Genomic DNA, 25,743 nt, shown 5'->3' on the forward strand with positions numbered 1-25,743 from the left:
TGTAGCACCTATTACCCGTATGACAAAAAAGGATGGCAATACTCGTGTTTGGTCTACCGAGGCACTTCAGGCTTTTGAATTTCTTAAGACTACGTTCGCCTCTGCACCTATTTTACAGCATCCTGTCCCCTCACTGCCCTATATTCTTGAAGTTGATGCTTCCGATATCGGGGTAGGTGCTGTCTTATCCCAAAGAGAGTCGCCTGAAAAGCCATTGCATCCATGTGGCTTCTTTTCTAAACAAATGTCCAAAGCAGAGAAAAATTATGATGTGGGTAATCGCGAACTCCTTGCTATTATTTTAGCACTTAAATAATGGAGACATTTGTTAGAAGGAACTAAGGATCCTATCCTCATTTTTACGGATCACAAGAACCTATCCTACCTTAGCAAAGCTAAAAGATTGTCTTCCAGGCAGGCTAGGTGGTCACTGTTTTTGTCTCATTTTAATTATATTATCACCTATAGGCCAGGTGATCGCAACACTAAAGCAGACGCTCTGTCCAGACAGTTCGAAACTACTGACAAACAGGAGATTGATGTTACTCCTGTCATTCCCCCAGACAGGATAATACCTACTACTATTTTGTCTATTTCCTCGTCCCTCTTGCAGGCCATACAAGCGAAACAAAGCATGGCACCTAGCGAGAGGCCTAATGATAAACTGTTCATTGATGTTCCCAGAGACGGGATAATCTGTCATTATATCATGATACTAAGACGGCTGGACATCCTGGTATTTCCAAAACGGTGTCAGCTGTTTCTCTGTATTTTTGGTGGGATTCCTTACGAAAGGATGTCACTGACTATATAAGTGCTTGTACTACATGTGCCTGTATGAAATCCTCTCGTAGAGTTCCTTGTGGGCTGTTGCATCTGTTACCCGTTCCCGAGAGACCTTGGTCTAACCTATTAATGGATTTTATTGTTGAATTACCCCATTCGAATGGCAACACTGTCATCCTGATGATAGTAGATCGGTTTTCCAAAATGGCTCACTTTGTGTCTCTTCACAAGTTGCCCACATCCAAGGAACTGGCTCTTATCTTCGCTAGAGAAGTTTTTCGGTTACATGGTATTCCCGTATCTATTGTGTCCGATAGGGGTAGCCAATTTATTTCCAGGTTCTGGAGAGCCTTTTGTTCGGAAATGGGTATTTCTCTCTCATTTTCTTCCGCTTACCATCCCCAGTCTAATGGAGCTGCTGAACGTGCCAACCAGTCTCTGGAGCAGTACCTCCGTTGTTTTGTGTCTCACCATCAGGACAATTGGTCTGACCTGCTTCCTTGGGCTGAATTTGCTCGGAATAACGCCACTCATGATTCTTCCGGCAAAAGCCCTTTTTACGTTGTCTATGGCCAGCATCCCGTTGTCCTTCCGGCTGCATTCTACTCACAGGGCATGCCAGTTCTGGATGAGCATTTGGCTGGTTTACATAATACTTGGGAGCAGGTTCAGCGTTCTTTGGTGGACTCTGCTGCTCGCCAGAAGGCTCAGGCTCACAAGCATCGCAGAGCGGCTCCTTCCTATGTTGTGGGGGACAGGGTTTTGCTTTCCACGCGGAATATTCGCCTCCGGGTGCCTTCTATGAAATTGGCTCCCCGCTTCATTGGTCCTTATCGTATTATACATAAGGTTAATCCGGTTTCTTATGCCTTGGGTCTGCCCAAGAATCTGCGTATTCCTAATGTCTTTCACACCTCATTGTTGAAGCCTTACGTACGCAACCGCTATACCCGGCATACTCCTCCTCCCCCTCCTGTCTCTGTGGAGGGTCATGAGGAGTTCGAAGTGTCTGCTGTTCTTGACTCTCGTTTCCTTAGGGGTCGACTTCAGTACTTGGTACATTGGAAGGGTTATGGGCCTGAGGAGCGCAGTTGGATTTCAGCTGATGCTGTTCATGCTCCCCGCCTTGTGCGTTCTTTCCATTCTCGTTTTCCTGCCAGGCCTGGTCCCACCCACCCGGAGGGCGTGTCCTCAGGGGGGGGTACTGTAGCGTTACTTACCTTATCCTGGGGCCGGCCGTGGTCCTCTCTTCAAGCCGCGCGCGGTCCTGCTGCTGCACGAGCCGCGCGCGGTCCTGCTGCTGCACGAGCCGCGCGCGGCTCATCCGACAGCTTCAAATGGAAGGCAGGCAGTGACCGCGAGAAGCGGTCACATGTCCCGCCTGAATCTAAGAGCGCGCCGCGAGTCTCGGGCGCGCTCTTAAAGAGACAGTGGGAGCCTAAATTGCCAAAAGGCTCCCATTGGCCCCTGTCATACCACACTCCCCATACACTTACCTTTTGGGGGTGTGGATATGACAGGAGCCAATCACGTTAGTTTAGAAGCTATTTAAACTTACCTTTTTCCCTTAGTTCCTTGCCCTATCGTGGTTTCTGTTACAGTTCCCTTTAGCGCTTTTGGTGTTCAGTTGTGTTTCTTCGTTTTGACCTTGGCTTTGTATTCTGACTTCGTTTTCGCTTTGTCCTTATCTGTTCTGTTTGCAGGCTTGCTGTTTACTGTGTACCAGACCTCGGCTAGTACTAGTTTACGCTGTCTCTTTGTGCCCTTGACCTCGGATCGTTCCTGACTCTGTACTTCTCCTATATACGTCGAGTCCGGCCACTCTAAGGACCGGTAGACGTATCTTCCCTCTGTGTTGTCTTCTGTTTAGCTGGATCCTGCGTGTAGGGGTATATTCTCGTTACATATGTGAGAAATGGTTAGAAATACCGTATATCTGGTATGTGAAAAATGGTTAGAAATACAGCATATCTGGTATGTGAGAAATGGTTAGAAATACCGTATATCTGGTATGTGAAAAATGGTTAGAAATACAGCATATCTGGTATGTGAGAAATGGTTAGAAATACCGTATATCTGGTATGTGAGAAATGGTTAGAAACACCGTATATCTGGTATGTGGGAAATGGTTAGAAATACCGTATATCTGGTATGTGAGAAATGGTGAGAAATACCGTATATCTGGTATGTGGGAAATGGTTAGAAATACCGTATATCTGGTATGTGAGAAATGGTTAGAAACACCGTATATCTGGTATGTGAGAAATACCGTATATCTGGTATGTGGGAAATGGTTAGAAATACCGTATATCTGGTATGTGAAAAATGGTTAGAAATACTGTATATCTGGTATGTGAGAAATGGATAGAAATACCGTATATCTGGTATGTGAGAAATGGTTAGAAACACCGTATATCTGGTATGTGAGAAATACCGTATATCTGGTATGTGAAAAATGGTTAGAAATACCGTATATCTGGTATGTGAGAAATGGATAGAAATACCGTATATCTGGTATGTGGGAAATGGTTAGAAATACCGTATATCTGGTATGTGAGAAATGGATAGAAATACCGTATATCTGGTATGTGGGAAATGGTGAGAATTAATACTGTATATCTGGTATGTAAGAAATGGTTAGAAATACCGTATATCTGGTATGTGAGAAATGGTTAGAAATACCGTATATCTGGTATGTGAGAAATGGTTAGAAATACCGTATATCTGGTATGTGAGAAATGGTTAGAAATACCGTATATCTGGTATGTGAGAAATGGTTAGAAATACCGTATATCTGGTATGTGAGAAATGGTTAGAAACACCGTATATCTGGTATGTACTCCACAAACTGCTTGATTTAACCGTATAGGACTGTCAAGCCATTTCTGAAGCAGCTTCCGTAAAATGTGCTTTCAGGAGCTATTCCACCGCTCACAAATCAAATTCATTAAAAACACGTTTGTTTTCAGCAGCAAGCGCTCTTTGATTAATTTTCAGCAACGTGAGTTATTTACTGGTACAGATTTCACTGCCACCCCGGATTACCTGCGGGATGGATGATTGATGGCTGCTGCTGGCACTGCTCTGCACCTGACAAGTGGCAATTACATTTTTCTGGATGTTCTAAATAACATATTGCTCACAATTACACCATTGTTTGGAGTCATGGACAGGGACAATTCATAAGTTAAGGGAAATTGCCAGTGTGAATTTAAAAAAAAATGTAACAAATAGTTAGACAAAACTGTATAATGTTTCTATAATTTTTATTAAACTAGGCACTAACTGTAACACATATAATATGAATACATTTTAAATCAGTATCTTTGTTTGAGTACAGTAATATAATTATTATATATGAAGACTTTAAATAATCATTTTTTAAAAGGAAGTATTGTGCCTTAGTGCATACATAGTTTGTGTGTCAACAGGCACTATGGGTAATTTAGTGGTACCAGGGCATAAATATAAGCCTGTTGGAGGTTCATCTCCACAATCTTGCTTCTGTAATAAGAGGAAGCTGATTTTGTTCCCTGTTAGAATACTCTGTTCTTTCTGTCTCTCTAACAGTTCAGCCTTTTCTCTGTTATGTCTAAATGTGATAAGAAAAAGTAGATTGTTTTGATTGTCTACGTCAGGCATAGGCAACCTTTGGCATTACAGATGTTTTGGACTACACTTTCCATGATGCTTTGCCAGCCTTAGAATGGCCGGACTAACCTACCAAAGAATAGGCATGGTGCTAGCCAAGGTCAGGGGACACAGAAAGGGACACCAAGATAAATACAGGCTAGTCAAAAATCAAAGCCAAAGTAAAAAACCAGAAGAAACTTGAATCAGGAACGTGCTCTCAGACAACTACTAGGGAAACCACGACCAGGCAATGAGGAAAGGTAATTTGGGGTTTAAATACCTGCTTTACCCTTCTGATTGGCCGAGATAAATCTTTGACCCCTCAAACGCGCGAGTGCGGTGCGTGACTTTACATGCACGCCGACATCGTCAACCATGTTAGCGGACGTGGGGGTATAATTTGCCATGGATCCACAGCGGCCGGCGGCTGTTAGCATGCCACAAGTGTCAGTCATGCAGACGCACGGCAGCTGGGTGCAGAGACGGCAAGATGAGGAAGAATATGTTACCGTAAGATCATTATGGGGGATGTAGTCCACAACAATTGAAGTGCCGAAGGTTGCCTATCCCTGGTCTAATTGGAGTTTGCGGTCCTTTATATCACAGGGTACCAAGTGGAACTTGGGTTCGCTAGTTCCAATACATTGATCACAACTAAAGAAATGTGATAAGTCCCATAACTGCAAACACTACATGCATCACTTTCTCTATTCTAGGCTACATTACCAGGAGTCTGCTATCAAGAAGGTGGGTGAGTGGTACCTTTTTTTTATTATTATTTGTAAGCATTTCTTGATACACTTACATCATACATATAAGTATAAATAACAAAATTACATATCACATTACATACATACAAACAAACATAGATTAGGATTTGGTGTCGGGAGGTGCCACTCCAAGAAATATCTGTAAAAGAAGCAGATATGTCTATGTTATGCTGGTCACACAAGTGCTATAATAATAATGCACTTACATTTAGTTTCTACTTTGCTTTTGTGTTATACCCTCACATGTACTGTAACGTTATTCTGTATTTATATATTTCTGCTCTATATTTCGTATTAATAATAATAATGCCCTTCCATTTAGTTTCTGCAGCACTCTTGGGTTACACCCTCTCCTGTACTGTTATTTTGTATTTATTTTTTTCCGCTCTATATTTCTCCTTCTAAATTCTTAGTTATTTATTCCAGTTAGGGTGTTTTTTTTTAATTATTATTATTGATACAATTAGCTATGCCTCTTTCCATCTTACATTGGTACCTCATTTGTGCCTAATAACTGAATTGTTGCTTACCACCAAAGACTTCCAATTCCTTGAGTTCTATTTAAATTGTTCAGAGATATGTGTAAAAGCACACTTTTTGGAGAACAGTCATATTTGCAAAGAATTCTACAGCCTTTGTCCATAGTGATCTTAATAAAGCACATTACCACCAAATATGAATCTGATCAACTTTAAAGGAGCCACATCGCCAGCTAAATCTGTTTTATTTACATACATCTTAGCAATGCTTGCCGGTACTAAATGCCATCTATTATTCAACTTAAATTGTAATTTGTTCAAATTTACACAGTGGATGTTCCAATAGGTAAATTTCAAGGATCTATTCCAGTGTGAAGAACTGAGTCTGCTGGGTTTTAAACCCTGGATTTCATGCTGCTAAACCTCTTCCTTACCAGTACACCAGCCTGCCTTTTGCAAATTTACCTGAAATCTAATAACCTTGACTCTACAAGCATTGGTATCAGTGACAACTCTCTTCAGCTGTGTCTGGTCAGGTGTCTGGTTCTTGGCCTATAAAAGCCACTTCCTGTCTCTGTACCTTTGCCATATTATTGTGGTCCCTGTACTCTCTAATCAAGCTTGTTCCTTTTTCTCCTACCTGTTGCTGAATTTGGACCGTTTTGACTTTGCTGCTTCTCCTTCCCACTGACCTCGGCTTGCCTCACTACGATTATCATCTTTCTGTTCCAGTCTCTCATCTATGCTTAAGACCAGACGGCCACTCAAGGCTCAGCGGCTCAACCACCTGGGTAACGAGTGGCTACCTCTGGCAGAAAACATTGCTGATCTGGCTACTGGACTCCAAAACTTTGTAACATCAATATCATTACATCCAGTCTGGCATCACAATTGTCAGTTGTAATTCTTACTCCCATGTTTTAATTGCCAGAGCAGTCAATTTTTTTTAATAACCTTCTTGGGCACTTAGTTACTACATTTTTACAATCTTTATGCTGGATTAATCTACTTAGAAATTCCCAGATTTTACTAATAACATGACGTAAAGTCATGATTTTATTAATGACACGGAGGCGAGTATTATGCTATCTCTTTCTTACTTTATTCCTCAGCAGCAAAGAAAAATATAACTGAAAGAGAAAAATATGTAGAATATGAAATATATAACAGATACAACCATATCTGCCTAGTAACAGGGCAGCCAATCAGTCTCTAGGAACAGTCCATAAATCTCCATCCTTGTATTTCCACTTCCTCTTCTTTGCCTTCTGAACCGAAGACCCAAACCGAAACATCCATATTAGTAACGATTAACTTTCAAACTGGTAACTTCCACATAACGAAATCAAGCTGTAAAACAAAGAAATATGTGGTAAACTCCAAACTTAGGACCTGAGTGTAACATATCGTATACATAATACCTGTACATAACGAGTATCCTAGTTAGATTAATAAAGATATATGTCACACCCGACAAGAATATGCATTCAAAACAAGTAAACCAAGTGCACTTACCATGAGTGAGAAGATCACCCCGATTGAATCATAAACATAAACTTACCCCAGATCCATGGGCGGGTGGGTGGGAATAATACTCGCCTCCGTGTCATTAATAAAATCATGACTTTACGTCATGTTATTAGTAAAATCTGGGAATTTTATTAATGACACGGAGGCTCCTATTATGCTAGTTTAAAGCTGAGCCACCACCAACGAAGAAACATGTTCAATCGGGCGGAAATAGAAATCACGGAACGTAGATTCTTTAGACCAGTCCGCCGCTCTCAAGATATCGTCCAGACGACATCCCATCGTAGAAGCCTTCGATGCCATGGCACCCCTAACCGAATGTGCCGAAAAAATCGAAGTATCAATTCCTGCAGCGGAAAGTAGACCCTTAACCCAGCGGGCTAACGTGGTCGAGGAGACAGGTAGAAACGGTGCCTTAAAGGAAATAAATAGTGGAGGCAAGTCCGTTGACCTCAACTGTCGAGTATGAGCCAAATAGACCTGGAGACAAGCCACAGGACATAAAGCCGGTCTGACGGAGCACCTAGGGTAGTCCACCGACTTGGAAGCCGACTTAGTCCTCCTTGAGATATTAAACGACACACCTTCGGGGGTGAACGAAATCGCGTTCCAATCCAGAGCCCTGACGTCCGATACTCTTTTGCACGAAAGTAAGCACAGAAGCATGACCAGTTTCCATGACAACTGTTTGAGAGTCAGGTCCTCATTACAGGGCCAGGAGTCCAAGAAACCAAGGACAACGTTAACGTCCCAAAATGATGAGTATCTAGAGCTTGGAGGCCTAGCGAAACGGATACCCTTCAACAGTCGACACACAACAGGATGTTGTCCAATCGGAGGTCCATCTAGCCCTCTGTGTCCGGCCGAAATAGCCGATCTATAAACATTAAGGGTACGATAGGCCAAACCCGAATCGAAACGTTCAGTCAGGAAACTGAGCAGAGCAGTTAGAGGAGCAGAAAGTGGATCCAGCAATCTTCCCAAGCACCAGCTAGACCACACGCGCCATGCGGACTTGTAGGCCTGCCTGGTACCTGGCGCCCAGGCATTCTCCAAGAGTCGAGCAGTCGCCTGCGAAACGTCCGTGACACACCAGGGTCCCCTGAGATCAGCCAAGCCGTGAGTTGGAGCAAGTTCTGATCCACCAATTCGTGCGAGTTCCCATCCGGGTCTAGAAGCACATCCGGCCTCATTTCGATCATCCGTGGGAAGTCTATGGCCATTTCCAGGAGACGGGGGAACCACGGTTGAGATTGCCACAGGGGAACCACCATTACCAGCGTGCAATCCTGCCTGGTCGCGTACGTCAGCGTCCGGGATATCAGATTAAACGGTGGGAACGCAAAGTGGCGCCCTTGCGGCCACGTCTGTAAGAACGCGTCCACCGCAGCGGCTGTCGGGTCCGGTCTCCAACTGAAGTACTGGGGCAGTTGGGAGTTCAGTCTGGACGCGAACAATTCCAGGCGTAGAGGACCCCATAGCCGGTCCATCCTTTGGAAGGTTGAGGATAGTAAATGCCAGTCTCCTGAATCTTTCAGGTAACGCGAATTCCAATCCGCCCATTCGTTGTCCAGTCCCGGAATATGTTCGGCCGTAACCGATATAGCGTTGTGGAGGCAAAACTGCCAGAAGTCCCTTGCCAGGTTCGCCAGCTGTTTCGATTTCGTACCACCCAGGTGGTTTATGTACCTGACTGCGGACACATTGTCCATGCGCAGTAGTACGCAGCAATTCCCTTGAGTCGGAGATAGGCTCCGAATGGCGAACGAACCTGCCAGAAGCTCCAGGCAATTTATGTGTAAGGTCGACTCGACCTCGGACCATCTTCCACCGGTGGAGATACTGCCACAGCGAGCGCCCCAACCGTGTAGGCTCGCGTCCGACTCTATAACCATGTCCGGTGCGGAGCCGAAGATGGCCCGGCCGTTCCATGCCTCCATGTGGTCCAACCACCATCGTAGCTCGTCTCTGGAGTCGTCGTCCAGGATCAATAAGCTCTCGTACGAGCCCCCGGCCCGAAGATGGGAACCTTTCAAACGTTGTAGGGCCCGGTAATGTAATGGGCCTGGGAAAATCGCTTGAATTGAAGAGGCCAAGAGGCCGATCACTCTCGCCAGTTGCCGGACGGAGAGAGAGGAGGCCCGTAGTGCACGCCGTATCTCCTTCTTCATCGACCGAAGTTTGCTTTCCGGTAGGAACAGAAACTGGGTGACCGAAGCGACCTCGAAGCCCAGGAATTCTATCCTCTGTACCGGTTCCACAATGGATTTTTCCCAATTCACGAGGAAGCCCAGGCCTTCCAGGAGGTTTACCGTCCATCCCAGGTGTCTGAGAAGTTGGTCGGGGGACGAGGACATAATCAATATGTCGTCCAGGTAAATAATCATGCGGACCCCTCGGGCCCTGAGGAAAGCCACCACAGGCTTCATCACCTTCGTGAAACACCATGGAGCCGAAGATAGACCGAACGGCAGACAGGTAAACCGCCATCGACGACCTTGCCACGTAAAGTGCAATAAGTCCCAGTGCTCTTTCGCCATGGGTATAGTCAAGTAGGCATCTTTGAGGTCCAATTTGACCATCCAATCCCCTTGACGTAGCAGGTCCCGGAGACAGTGGGCACCCTCCATTTTGAAGTGGTGGTAACGGAGGAAAAAATTTAGGTGTTTGAGGTTTATCACCGGGCGGACACCTCCGCCTTTCTTGGCGACAAGAAACAAATTGCTCAGAAATCCTGGGTGGTCGTAAGGGATTTCTTGAATGGCCTGTTTGGCAGACAACTCCGCGATCTCCGCGGTAATTAGCTCGGACTGATCGTCCGGCAGTCTCAGTTCCTGTGGGATAAAAGTCTGGACAGGGGGAGATAATAGATCCAGACAGAAACCCCTGACCGTCTCCAGAACCCATACATCTGTGGTGATCATACCCCACATTTCTAGAAATAGCGCTAACCTGCCCCCCACACTCGCTCTGCAAGACATACGTTTTGGGGTACTCACCGTAAGGGCGTCTGTATGAGGGTTGTCCACGACCTCCTCGACTTTGCCAAGGTCTCCCACGTGAGGGGAAGAAGGGTGCTGGCTTATACTCCTGGTAGGTTCGGGGGGCGGAGAAGGAACCTCTGTGGGTCCGCGAGGGACCTCGAGCTCCACGGCCGGGTGGACGGCTCCTATACCTCCCGGCCCCATGGAAAACCTTAGGGCCAAAAACCCGCTTTAGGTTAGACTGCGCTTTATCAAGAGCGGTGAAGGTACGCACAAAGGAGCCCAAATCCTTGACAAAGCACTCCCCAAAGAGCATACCTTTGGCCGAGGCACCCGGCTCCTTCACAGCGAGGTTCACTAACTTTGGCTCAATCTTGAGCAAAATCGCCTTGCGGCGTTCAGCCGACATGGCCGTATTTGCGTTGCCAAGGAGGCAAATCAACCTCTGAACCCACCCAATCGCCTCATCGAGGTCGATGGGTTTTGTCCCAGCTTTAGCTGCCTTCAAAAGCTCATAGAGCTTGGCAGCGGGGCCCAGGGTGTCCAGGATCTTGTCCTGGCAGTTATGCAGTGAAAACTCCAGCCCCTTCCTGGGCTTCCAGCCTGTTTTAGCCAGGAATTGGGAGATCTGAGGGTCAACCTCTGGCGTCTTGCACGCCGCATCAGGCACGGAAGGCCTCGGGCACTCGGCCCTCAATTTACTGCGCCCCGCTTTGGAGAGAGGGGTACGCATACGAAGTGCCAGATAACTGGCAATGTGCGCGGGCGGGTCCCATTCCGCTGAGCGAGGATGGCGGAGATCATCGGGATCGAACAGGGGGTAACCCTGAGGATCACAGATGTCCTGCCCCTCACCCGGAGGAAGTGCCGAAGCGTCAAACTCCGCCTCATCGCCGGAGCCCCCCTCCTCATAGGAGGCGTAATCAGGGGGGTCCGAATCCGACTCTCCAGTCTGATCGGTATCCGATCCATCATCACGGGCACGCGCCCGTTTCCATTTTCTGGCCGATTTTGCCCGGCCAGCGGCTCTCTTGCGCGGAAACGCGCCATCTTGGACGGCCATGGGCACGTCAGTCAGGGCAGGTAACACCTGCGTCACATCTGGAGAGACATGTTTAACCTTAGTTTGAGCCTTGCGACCCGCCTGAGTCTGAACTGCAGGCATGGGAGCAGGCAACATGACAGGGGTCAAAGGCAGTGTTAACGCCTGTTGGATAGTGTGGGAGAGGGACGAGGACACGGTCCCCATGGCCGAAGCCAGAGCCCTCTGCATAGTAGAATCAATAAGGGCCTGGAACTCCTGGGAGGGAGTAAGGCCTAAGTCCCCTGCATTAGGAGTCTGAGAGGGGTCCATAATGGGGTAACTGGGGCTACCAGAACCCTCACCTCCAGCCTGCATAATTTGCAGAGCAGAAAATAAATTTACGTACTGCCCCTTTAAATAATAATAATCAGGCACCGAGCAACCGATGCAATACTGAGTCAGAGCAGTATTAGGGAGAACACACAAAGCTAACAATAAGGGGTTGATTAACCCACAAGCAAATACCTGCACAGAACAGTTATAAGGGAGAGGTAAGGGAGCCGACCCGCTGAAAAAGCCGCCCAGCCCTCGTGTGATGAGGCAGAAGATGGCCGCCGTGTGCAGAGCGCGCCGCGCTGCCACAACGCTCCTCCCCCGCCAATGGCCGGGGAGCGCGTGAGTCACACGCGGCCGGGAACTCCCTCGCACCAGCGGGTGCGAGGAGATAGCGATCGGGTCGGCAAACAAACGCGGCCGCAACCGCAGCCGCGAGGGGAGAGGGAAGGGAACCAAGGAGTATAAAACTCCGATGTAAGTCTCCCCTGCTAGCCGCGAACCCTGTCTGGGTGAGTGAAAAGGCAACACAGACAGGGGAAGCGGCGGGAAAAACGCAGGGGAGGCAAACAGTAATAAAACATCAATAAAAATAGACTAAATAAACGCAGATATACAGAAAATAGCAAACAATGTAATCAACAATAACAATTAGGCAGTAAAGACAGGGTACAAAACCCTAGTAAATACAATCAAGCACACTATGTAGGAGAGAAAAAATAATACTTAGCTGGTCTGAGGACAGCAGCAAAGAAAGAGGAAGTGGAAATACAAGGATGGAGATTTATGGACTGTTCCTAGAGACTGATTGGCTGCCCTGTTACTAGGCAGATATGGTTGTATCTGTTATATATTTCATATTCTACATATTTTTCTCTTTCAGTTATATTTTTCTTTGCTGCTGAGGAATAAAGTAAGAAAGAGATAGCATAATAGGAGTCTCCGTGTCATTAATAAAATTGAAACTCTTTAGAAGTATCCTCTCTGATAACACATTTTGACATTATACCCCTCACTCTTAAATATTTTAATCTGTCCCTCTATAATAGGCCAAATTTTGTCTGCAGATTTTTCAAAGACTTTATCTCTTTATTTTCCAGGAGATCATTTTTATACATTACTCCTTTGTTTCCCACTAAGACAGATCTAAATCTTCAGGTAAATGAGTAGTGTAAAATGTGGCGGAGACAATGTAGAATACCGTAGATAAGTCCTGAGCAGAGAGGTGTCATTACTGAGAGAGAGGGATTGGCAGTTGTGTGGATAGTAAAATAAACAGACTGGGGTGAGAGATGGAAGAGAGAGATTCACATAGGGTGATTTTAATGATCAGCCCCTTCAGTAATGTTGCCACGGTTACTCACCTGATAGTAGTAACCAGCCCTGCTACTAATCAGTGTAGCCTATTTAAGCAGCAAACCCCAGTACCTCCTTGCCCTTACATGGTTTCCTGTTTCCCAGAAGACTCCTGGTTCCTGGTTCCTGACTCTGGCCTTGTTCCTGACTTCGCTGCTCTCCGTTCTCCTGATCCTGGTTCGTCTGACTACCCGCTTTGATGCTTGACCCCTGCTTGCCTCCTGGACTTTGATTTTGGTTATTACTTTACTTTCTATTTATTTAGAAAGAAGTGTTTTTGCATCTAGTTCTGTCTCTGTCTGGTTCCTGGTCCCTAACAATGCGTGAATATATTTCTCAGGGTAGATACAAAATACAAAATATAATAAACACCACATGGCAAAGTAAGTCCCAAAACTCTATATAATATAATTATATTTACATTCTCTATGCTCTGAATAGATAACGGGCCAATATATTTCTTAGTATGAATCCCAAGAGGGGTAATTGGTATTCTTCTACTTTCCTCTCGTATATGTGCATGAAGTGATAAAAGGACAAAAGACCAATATTGTGGCAACATCTGGAGCAAATATGTGAGGGTACAACAAAGTATAGGTTGTAAAACACTCACATATATCTGAGCTATCCTGGATCTTTGTATAAACATTTATGTGGTATAATCCCCATTTATTATGTCTCAGCAGATAATATTCATATGTGAAAATACAAAAAGAGAAATGTACATATTATAGTATTTTATATGCATATTATACAAAAGAACATTGAAAATGCCTTCTCCCATGACCATGAACTATGTGGGCACTAGGCAATAGAACTTATGTGGTACAAACCTCACATAGGAAAAACACAGCTTGTAGTATAGTTTGTAAATATGTATAGCTTGTGGAGGAAATATCTAGAACCATGGGTGGTGGAGCAGTATTACAGCATTTATGGACAAGTATAAAACATAATAAAAAAATTACTGGGAGCAAAAATACAGCTAACACTGACGCATTTCGCTCAAAGTGTCCAGATAATAGTTTGAGCACTACATGTATTTTGTTTGAGAGTTTGAACAGTTGCATTCACTTCCGTCACTTTCTAATAAAGCAGTGTAGTAGTAATGTAAGCAAGCAGGGCCTAGATAACAGTGAATTCATATTTACCTACAGATCTAACAGTGCGATGAACTTTTTGAGGCATTTTCATGATTTCAGACACATTTTTATATAGATAGTTGACAGTGTCACAGTATATAAATACACCTAATATGCAGAGTCTAAACCCAGAGGAAGAATGCATGTATAGTCCCTAGAGAGGCCAGGCTTAGCAATAGAAGTAATAGCAACAGAAATAAGTACAGAAATTGGATAAGCAAGGTACAGAGTCAGGTCAGGGAATACTGAAATCTGAATATTCAGGACTAGCCAAGTCAGTAAACCAAATAATAAAATAATATACTATAAATGCCCTATTGGGACACTAGAAACCATAACAGGACACAGGGATAAACACATAAACGAAAGGGGCCCTTGTATATGTTGGGGGCATATATGCAGTAGGCACACCCACAAAATGGAAGAGGGCGACAAAATGGATGCACTACCTCCTCCATGATGTCATGACGCCAGCACACGAGCACAGTGTTATAAAAGTAGATGGAAGAGCAGTAGATAACCTCAAGGTGGCTGTCCTAAGCCTCTGAACAGGGCTCAAAGGCGGTACGGCGGTTCAGATGGTCAAGTGAACGGCTGACCGCCAAGGTAAGTACAGGAGCCCTGACACAGACACTTTCTCCCATGCCAACATATAGATACATTTGCAGAGATAGTGTGCTGCTGGGTGGATTTGTAGCATACTAATTTAATGTCCTCGGCTAGGTTTGGGACTAAGGTAAGTAACTGAGAGGGAGTTTAACACATGAGGTTTTAAAACTGTAAATTTGTAAAAAAAATGTCTTTAGTGAGCAGGGTAAAATTGGAGGGGAGACTTTAATGCAGCATTGTAACTATAAACACTTTTATAAAGTTATTTGGTAATAATGTTGCTGAATTTATTTGTTTTGTTTAAACTTGTAGAGAGATCACAGTAAACTCTGTAATAACCATAGAAATGCAGTCCATGTCCTCTCAGATGCGCAATTAAGCGGTTTGCACCTGATGTGTAAATCCCATAAATGACACTCTTTGTTCTAAAGCGTGTGTAACTGTAGCATGTAAAAAAATGTCTTCATTCGCCTCAAATTATTGTCTTTAGAAGATAAAACAATTCTTGTACAAATTTTGCCCTAGGAAAAAAACACAAATGTGTTTGTTCTAAAACAAAAGCAAGACAGATTACAAACAGAGCGGAATAAGAGGAAAACAAGATTAGAATACGCAGAAAAACTGGATTGTTGAGGCCAGCATTCTATTATATGCAAGGATCGGCAAAGCTTATAGGAGCGTAGGCGATTGTTTGCCTCACTGAATGCAATGTACATTTTGTGTTTTCATTTATATCATTGGAGCAATACAATTACCATTACCCAATGTTATGAATGTATCTTGTCTGCAAACCTACAAATCAAAATAATAAGATTTTCTGTTCATTATAAAAGTTAAATGCATAAAACTAATAACATGTTATAAGTAAGATCACATTTGTAATAAAGTGCAATATTTTAATGTATTAGAAATCATCTTTTATACCTGCAGATTTAATCAATGGGTCAATCTCATAAAAGATAATACCAAGTAGAGCCATTACAAAGCAGTTTGTAATTATCCCAAAAAAATGAAGGATGGTGGAGTGATGTCTTGCGCTATATTTGGGCAGTTTACATTTTTGGTAAAATAATTAGCAAGGGCAAGGTGATACTCTGCACCCCTTGAAGTGTGCTTTTCAAGTGCAGAATAAATGGTCCACACTAGGCACCTCGGTCTAATAAACAATACTAGTGAAATATTATTCATAAATTTGCTACTTTTTCATTGAACATTAATTGGAAGGACCGCATTGACTCACTAGAACAGGGATAGGACATCATCAGCACTCCAGATCTTGGGGACTATATCTCCCCTAATGCTTTGCTAGCATTATGGCTGTAAGAGAATTATAGGTGATGTAGTCCACAACATCTGGAGTGCAGAAGGTTGCCTACTCCTGCACTAGAGTCTGTCAAGTGTATTGAAATGTTTCTACTTTGTTTGATAGTGGAATAAACATCACTTGACATTTTGATTAGTTTTATACCTAGGTTGTTTTTAATGATAGTTCTGCCATAGGTTTACTCTGTTTTGCCATAGGTCTTACTCCATTACTCAGGATCCTCCTTTCCCTCAAAAATTCACGTAGTCAATTATTTTAAGACATCTTAAATGGAAAAATTATAATTCATATTAAAAACTGAAATGACAAAAAAATGACAGAGCTCAGAATTAAATTATCATTTGGACCTCTCTATTTGGCAGGCAACAGCATCTTCATTCTTTATTTCCACTTTTTACACTCACATTTGTTCAAATTATGAACTTGTCTACAGGGATAAATCAACGGTGCACGTGTAAGCTAACACTTAACTTAATTTATTTATATATATTACGATTAACCTTCTTCTTCAAACTTTCCTTCTGCTATAATACACAGGAAAATGGAGTATTGATTATTATTATTTTTTTTAAATTCTTTATTTTTGTTGTGCACAAAAGTAACAGGTAGCCCTGGTGCGCCACAACAGCGATATGAGGGTAAGTTGGAAAACATTTGCAATACAAGTCGTGACATACGTTAGTCAGGCACATTTTTTAAGTTATTAAGGTTATTTCAACAGTGTAGATTCTCGCTTATGTAAATCATCATAACAATACTGAAGCAACGCTTGCAACAGTACAATAAATGTTGTATCAAAATGCTAATTCGTAGATCAAGCTAGTGCGGTTGGACTATTTCACTGGTGAGTATGTAGTAACATGCCAACCTGCGCCCTAATTGCAAGTGGACAGAAAGAGCGTTAAACATGTTGATTAAGCCTAGTGTAGTCATTGTCTAATATTCTATATAAGTACAAATGCTTCCTGCAGCGTAGGTAGGCTTAGTAACATATGAGGCCTTATTACATGTATGCTATGGCTGCCAGCTGGGCGATATAAAGGATACAGCCTAATTATAATGATGCAGGCATGGGAAACTTAATGCCAGCTATAATAATGTGAAATTAAATAATGAAAAAGGACAGAGAAAACTTAGGCTAGCAAGAATATGTAAACTTCAGCTGGTGTCAGAGAGGAATAATAAAAGGCTTTTCTGGCTAAAACTGGTGTTGCAAACTTATGGGTAACGGGATTATTAAGATTAGTGTAGAGTTCCTGACATGGTCTGGTTGGACAGAAGATGTTATTAACCTCGGGTGATTGTACTTTGCTGGTCTACCTTACGGACACACAAAATGACAGTTGTAGGGTGGGTGCAGTTCATATGCGGGTGTCTGTGACCAGTGTCTTTGGGTGTTTGCCTCTTAACTTCAGCCGATGCCCTTGGGTGGCTTGTGTCCGGCCCAAGATGGCTTCGTTCCGGGGTCTGGTACCTCTCCAGCCCCAGGTCTGGGTTAGAGCCGGCATCTTTATTCCACTGACTCGGGTACTTCCAGTGTCCGGGTCTGTCCCTGTTGCAGGGTGATCAGATGGTGTAGGTGCTTTGCGCCTCCGTTTTCGGTCCGTCTTCTGTCTTTGTGGGCGATGCGGGGCTTGCAAGCCTCTTGTTGCTCTCGGCCTGGGAGGGCAGCCATGTGGTTGCTTACTTGGTGTCTCTTTTGATGCGCCCTGAGTAGGTCCCTGCAACTCTGGTCGTCCGCCATGTATTGTTTCTTTCCTGAGCCCAGTCGCTATGAGCCGCTGGAACTTGAGCCAGAATTTGGCAAACGTCTGGTCGATCCGTATAAGGGCCTCGGTAACATAGTTGCGGGATTCACCCTGGTAGGCTCTCACCTCATGCGTGTCGCAGTGTTGGACGTCCGCCATTTTGAGATCGCTGAGTCGGTCACCGCAGTGTTCTCGCTTGATGGGTGTCCATAAGCGTGCTTGGTCAGATCCGAGGGGACCGGGATGTCCCCCCCGGTCCAGTGGGAGGGGGGGTAGGGGTGTCGCTGGACTCGGTCCGGAAGCCCAGCGAGATGAGACCGGCCGCTTCTCCCCCGCTCCGCTCCCAGCAGGCCGCGACATGACTCCCCGGTATCATTCAGGTGGCATATTCACAGGTTGCTTGCCCGGGGTTCCCCTGCCCTCGGGAACACTTAAGTTGAGTCGTGGTGGTCGTGTAATTGGGTTTAATCCCCTTTTGTCGTAGTTTAAGGCAGGAGCTCTAGTGTGCACGTCTGGTTCCCTTGAAGATCAGGCCCCGCCCCCTAGATTATTTTTTAATGCACTACCAATTATAAAAGGGGACCTTAAACTCTGGTAAACACAAGAAATGTCCTTCATTATTGTCTGTGGTCTTCTCCTCTCATACATAACTTCTGGAACTATGTCAGTGTGACGAACTACCATTAAATGAGATTCGTTTTACCCTTCATGAAGTCTAGGCTCATGTTTGGGGTATTGGAGAGCTATATTCACTCTGGGGATTGCTATAATCCCTATACTCCCTTGGATCACAATGATTGCTCTTGTAAGAGCAGCCTGCTTCGCTCTCTGGACTAGGAGAGATCTACCCACTGGAAGCTGGATCCTTGTCTTGGGTTCAGAGTAGATGGAGGACAGCGAGATCCCAACCAAGCTACGGCAGTTTGTGGGGTTTACGGTGGTTATGGTGTTCCAGTGAGGTGCTTATGGTGCTCGCAAGTGCTAGGAAGCAGCGATTGACGGAGGTACCCGGTCGGAGTGCCAGGCGGTCCATCACAGTCAGCACTTACGCCACTAACTTACTCTCCTCAGTTCCAATACTCAATATGCTTTTGGTTAATGACTAACCACAATAATTACAATCCATGCCCTGTGATTGCTATGCTGGAGAGCAGGAGAAATTCTAGTGTGAGGGTTTTCTGCTCTTCTCAAGTCAGTCATTTGTCAGCATAGATGTCTATACACACTAAATGCTGAAGAATTGGTTGATATGTGAGGGAGGGATATATTACATTTTAACCAGAGGCAGAGATAAAACAAACAATACACCTATATCAGGTAACTACTGATTAGTTTCTGATCTCATGTAGCTAGCAGGGCTGCATTTTCTGCAAGGCTAACAAGGAATTTGCATTGGGCGCCACTTTCAAGGGGGCGACAAAAAATGCCACCCCCAAATGCCCTGACAGATGCCTTGCAAAAAGCTGGTCACCTGGCCACCTTAGAGCACCCCTGAGGTGGTGTATATTCTAGCCGGGCGGTGAGGGAGCACTGTCCTAAGAGCACCCCTGAGGTGGTGTATATTCTAGCCGGGCGGTGAGGGAGCACCTAAGAGCTTCCCTGCTCCCTCGCACGCCCTTCTCTGATGCTGAGAGACGGAATATGACATCTCTCCAGGACCGGCATCACTAAGAGGTGCAGGAGGAGAGCAAGAAGAGCAAAACTCCCTTGCTACCTCCATTGCCCGCCCAACCCTCCTCCTGTCCAGCAAGCCCAGCCAGGAGCCCAGCAGCCACACTTGACCCCAGGGACAGGATCCACCTCAGCTCTCTCAAAGGTAGGGAGGCTGGGTGGATTTAAATTAAAATAAATAATAATAATTTGTGAGTGTATGAGAAAATGTGTGTGTGTGTCTGTGAGTGAGTGTGTGTTTGTGTGTCTGAGTATGCCAAATCAGTGAGAATGTGTGTGTCTGTGAGTGTGTGTCAGTGCATGTCTGTAAGTGAGTGTATGTAAATCTGAGAGTGTGTGCCTGTCAGTGAGTGGGTGTTTCAGCTTGTTTCTGTAAGTGAAAGTGTGTGTTGGCTAAAAAGTGTGTGTGACAATGACCATGTATCTGTCTGTGAATGTATGCCAGTACAGTACGTGTCTGTCTGTCAAAAAAAGTGTGTGTTGGTCTTAAACAGGAAGTGATGCAGCCTTGACAGGAAGAGGTGGGGCAACTGTAGATTAAGTGGGTTCCTGAGTTTTGTCATGCCTAAGGCAGCACAAATCTAAAATACACAAATTATAGCTAGGCCTATATTTCTGCCATCGTTATTGTAAAAAAAGAACCCTTATTTGCTAAATTGTCTTGTAAAAATATAGTAACAGACAATTAAGGTTAATAAATTGCAGCTTTATTGTAAAACTCTGGGACAGATTTCTTACAATATAAGTATAGCATGTGTGTCATGAGAAGCCACTTAAATACCCCACGGAAAAAAATAAACACATGAAAGTCTTAATAAGCAATTTATTGAGTCCTGAGGCTGGGATAGTTGGGGCACTAGGCTACAGCATTAACCTGCTGGAAAAGTTTGTAGAGCCAGCTTGTAAGGAAACACATTTAACCCCTTAAGGACCAAACTTCTGGAATAAAATGGAATCATGACGTGTCACACATGTCATGTGTCCTTAAGGGGTTAAAGCACAAGAAATGCAGCCCGCCTACCAAAAAGGGTTACTTTTGTACCTGGAGAGCAAGCTGACTCCTAAAGGTAAATTAATATAAATGTTCATGTTCCTTATGCAATGCCTTGTCACTAGAATAAGCCCTTACAAGAACATTTATACTAACTGCAGATAATAATCACATGACAGTCTGTTAAAGTGTCATATACAGCATTTTTTCAGTGTTAAATACAGGTGCAGATTTGTATAAGCCATCAGGAAGCCTTTGTCATTTTATAATAAAGTTGTTCAGCCTTATCTCTGTTCTTTGAGGTCGGTGATATAGATACAAAACACATCTCTAGCTACTCCTTAATATGGTGAAAAGGGCCAATCATACAGCCTGGACATTTAAAGGTCAAACAGCCTGATAGAAAGGAGTTTGGCCATAACCAATGACAATACCTCCCCATAACAGGCATGTCAGTGCTGTGCACTTCCAGTGTTTGAGTACAGGACTGTAGAGTGTATTTGTGTATATATGTATATTTGTGTTTTTATTCATTGACGATTCGCACTCTGCAGCCCATATACCCCATCCACACACTGTTGAGAGTGTCTATGCGTGTAGATGGTGTACATGGGCTGTAGAGTGTGAATGTGCAAGGAATTAAAAACAAACCAGAAAGCACTTATAAGTAACATCACCTGGTAATTCCAGATGTTAAGTGTAAGATTTCGGAGAATGAACAGACGGTGTAAATTAGGGCTAGTGAGAGCCACTTTATTGATTAACAGGTCGTGAGAAAAACTGTCCGATAACATTGGAAAAGACCCCTCACATTCCGTGCAATTCACTGTTTAGTGAATAAACCTCACAGCATTTCAGAAGCATTGATCTATAACAGCCAAAACGTTCTAGGAGAGTATGTGAATCAGCGTGTGATTACCATTACTTACACATTTTATTCCAATCTCAGATAATTTAATTCTTACCAATCGTGTGATTTTCCACTGAATATGATTTCATTTTATAAGTTATAGGGATTGTGTGTTTTTTTTATCCTTTTTCCAAGAATAATCAGATTGCCAGCGAGAAGACGGAGCCAGTAAAGGGAGTGTAATTGTTATGGTGCTTTGAAGAGGGAATAAAAGTGAGTAATACCATGCCTGTCTGCACTGTAATTGAAAGAGCAAACAGCCTCATGTTCTCCAGTTCAGGAACAGATGCCTGTCCAGAATGAAATCTTCATACACCTGTATTTATTCTATTCTACTTGTCTTCGGCTGCCAGTCGCTGCCAAGGGCCAATCAGAATTTGTCAGCTCAATGAAAAGAAATAAAAAAAAAATTTTTTTTGTACGAAAAAACTGACATGAATGCATGATACCTGGATAGACAAAAATTAAACTCAAAGCACGTACTCCAAAAATTGTCTCAGGCTGAGACATATCAGCCGGAGTGACAGCCTTAATACAGGTTATTCTATGAGAAAAATACTTTGAAATATACTCAAAAATTATAATTCTGTTTTCATGTAAATATCAGAAAGATATATATGGAATTCTAACATTCGTGGATATAGAGATTAATATATACCTGAAACTGCATGTGTGTGAATCACTCAGCATTTAGTTTATACACTGTGTATCAGATGGCCCTTACCTTAGTAAAGCAACTCACACTAAGTTACACCTGATGCTGTAAGCTCTGAACATATGCCACAGTGCTGTACAAAGGGGAACAGGACATACAATTAATTTCAACAAGATAGGTTTGACTTATGTGAAGATTTAGCGATGGTGAAGCTCTGAAAATTAAGAAGCTGAGAGTAAGTAATGAGAGAGAGTGTTTGTATTTTTGAACAGTCATTATGTAGATGCATTGAGCAGCTTTAACATTTGGGCATTTGGACATTTTAGCAAGGAAGATGTTTGAGAGTCTTACTGAGTCGATCTGCAATTATATTCTGAGAATAATGCTTAGTTCTGAGAATAATGCTTAGAACATAATTCTGGAGATTAGCAAAATGTTGAGATAAGCAGTGGGGACACAACATGAAGAACGATCATATGGTTTTGATAAATGCCCTGGTTGAGTTCTCATTCCATACGTTATCATTTGGTTCTTCTATTTTCAATCTGTCTGCATTATCCTATCAGTAAACTACGCAAGCCACCATATTTCACCAGAGCTCCTGCTACTCAATGTTATCTATCCTACAAGCATACCAAAATAATTCCTTCTGGTTGCAGAGTCCACGATCAAAAGAGCTAAAACGTTTAGGTGAGACTCCTAGATTTCTGTTCAACCAATAGATATCACTTCAGTAGATACTTATTAGACCATAAATGCTTTTTGTTTTTGAGGTGAAACAGTTTTGTTAGGAGTATTTACTCTGCAGCCCACTAATAACAAACGTATCTTCAGAGACTTCATAAATGCATTTGTGGCGGAACAGACCTTGCCATGTGTTCTTGGATGGGGCTGCTTGCCCGCCTTCTACCTTCTGACTATGGCCCTGGGATATATGGCATTTGAAAATACTATTTGTGCCCTGTGACAAAACTGGAGATTGTGCACAAATATGACTATTGTCCATATTTTTTATGATTCCCTTCATTTGTTGCACTGTTCCCCATGTGTTTCATCTGTTGGTTCGGCTGGATAGACTACCAGACAAACTGTGGAGTTACTGGGTGGCCACCATTTCATGTATCAGAGGCACATGGTGAGAACAATGGATGGCGGCCATTTTAACTCACAGACACTGTTTTGACTTTTCTACACGGTGCCATCTCGCCGGTATTTGGTGCACAAAGACATCGTTCAGTAGTTTTAAACTACAGAACAGGGGACACATTTAACAGTAATTATTTTTCATTTAGTCTGTATATGTTCTGCGGAATCTGCATTAAACCGTATCTTCCAAACTACTGAACGGATCTGGGTGAATTTTGGATATGTGGTTCACCCAGACCCCCCGGTTCCGAGGATATATTTTTATGGGGTTATTGCATGTTTTGGGGTCCCTGTTATATGTTTTATAATACTGTATTTTCCTGCCTGTGATAATTAAGTTAGTCTAGTGTGTTGAGATAATTGTATCACAGGCAGCGGGGAGGATTTCTGCTGCGAGTGGTTTACTTTATTGAACGTGTTGTAATGTTTCTATTGGTTCTTCTGAAAAACCCTGTGGGCAGTCCTATATGTGTAAGACCTCCATATAAGAAGGCCCTTTGGTGCTAATTAACCCCTTAACACCGCAGCCAAATGTACAAGTTGTGAACAGAACAAAACGTAAACAAAACCTGGCATTTGCGCTATATGTCTGTCCAACCGTAATTCACCTCTTTCATATGAAATGCATCCCCCCTTATTATATATCATTTTATTCAGGGGAAACAGGGCTTTCATTTAACATTAAATATTTAGGTATTGAACATAATTTAATATAAAAAATATATAAAAAAATGGGAGAAAAAAAGATTTTTTTATTTTTTTTTAGTTCTATGTGACATTTTAACTGTGGATGTCAAAATACTGTTTGCTTTTACTGCAATGCAATACACATATTTGTATTCAGCGATGTCTCACGTGTAAAACAGTACCCCCTATATACAGGTTTTATGGTGTTTTGGGAAGTTACAGGGTCAAATATAGCGTGTTACATTTGAAATTGAAATTCGCCAGATTGGTTACGTTGCCTTTGAGACTGTATAGTAGCCCAGGAATTAAATTTACACCCATAATGGCATACCATTTGCAATAGTAGACAACCCAAGGTATTGCAAATGGGGTATGTCCAGTCTTTTTTAGTAGCCATTTGGTCACAAACACTGGCCAAAGTTAGCGTTAGTATTTGTTTGTGTGTGAAAAATGCAAAAAACGCCAATTTTGGCCAGTGTTTGTGACTAAGTGGCTACTAAAAAAGTCTGGACAAACCCCATTTGCAATACCTTGGGTTGTCTACTATTGCAAATGGTATGCCATCATAGGGGTAATTTTCATTCTTGGGCTACCATAGGGTCACAAAGGCAACGTAAGCAATCTGGCGAATTTTAATGTGAAAAAACTGAAACACAAGCCTTATATTTGACGCTGTAACTTTTGAAAACACCATAAAACCTGTACATGTGGGGTACTGTTGTACTCGGGAGACTTCGCTCAACACAAATATTTGTATTTCAAAACAGTAAAAAGTATTGCAGCAATAATATCGTCCGTGTAAGTGCTGTTTGTGCGTGAAAAATGCAGAAAACGTCACTTTTACTGGCGATATCATCGTTGTAATACATTATACTGTTTTGAAACACTAATATTTGTGTTCAGCAAAGTCTCCCGAGTAAAACAGTACCCCCCATGTACAGGTTTTATGGTGTCTTGGAAAGTTATAGGGTTAAATATAGTGCTAGCAAATTAAATTCCCTATACTTTCGGCATGGGTTGTCAGGCAGGTCCCGCTAATTGTAATTAATTAGGATACCTAATTATGTAAAATTATTACATAAATATATGTGTAGAATTAATATATGTATATATATACATATGTGTATATATACGTATATATATATATAATTTTTTTTTAATATTTTTATTTATATATAGGTATATATAGTGATATATACGTATATATTTATGTATATAGATATATATATTATGATATATATTATTTTGTTCTACGTGTATTTTGATATAAATATATATATATTATTATCACAATACAGTTAGAACGAAATAACACACATCTATATATTTTTTAATTATTTATTTTTAAATATTTTTTTAATTTTATTTTTTTACGTATTTACATATATATTTTTTTTATATTATATATAAATATATATATAACAATAATTATATATATATTTAATCAGTATCAGTCTACGTGTAATTTGATATTAATATATATATATATATATATATATTAATATTTAAATACACGTCGTGTATGTGTAAATGTGTGTATGTGTATATATATATATATATATATATACTTAGATCATATATATATAATATATATGATCTAAGTATATTTTATTTGTAACTGTAATTTTTGTTATTTATTTTTTGAACTAATATTTTTTTTTTTTTACAGGACAGGGGGCAGAGACAGTGTCAGCCAGTGATGTCACATCACTGGCTGACACACAGGATCAGTGATCACAGTGACTGCCTGTCACTGTGATCACCTCCTGCAGATTGGGTAATTGACCACAGGGGGGAGTGCCTGGGTGGTACAAGCACTCCCCCCTTCCAATCTGCAGGGGGATCATTGTGCCAGTTACATGTGTCAGCCAATAGGCTGACACATGTAACACTGATCGCAGTGACAGGCTGTCACTGCGATCAGAGCGCTCTGAGATCGCAGTGACAGCCTGTCACTGCGATCTC

This window comes from Pelobates fuscus, chromosome 3 (genome assembly GCF_036172605.1).
Source record: "Pelobates fuscus isolate aPelFus1 chromosome 3, aPelFus1.pri, whole genome shotgun sequence".
NCBI lineage: Eukaryota > Metazoa > Chordata > Amphibia > Anura > Pelobatidae > Pelobates > Pelobates fuscus.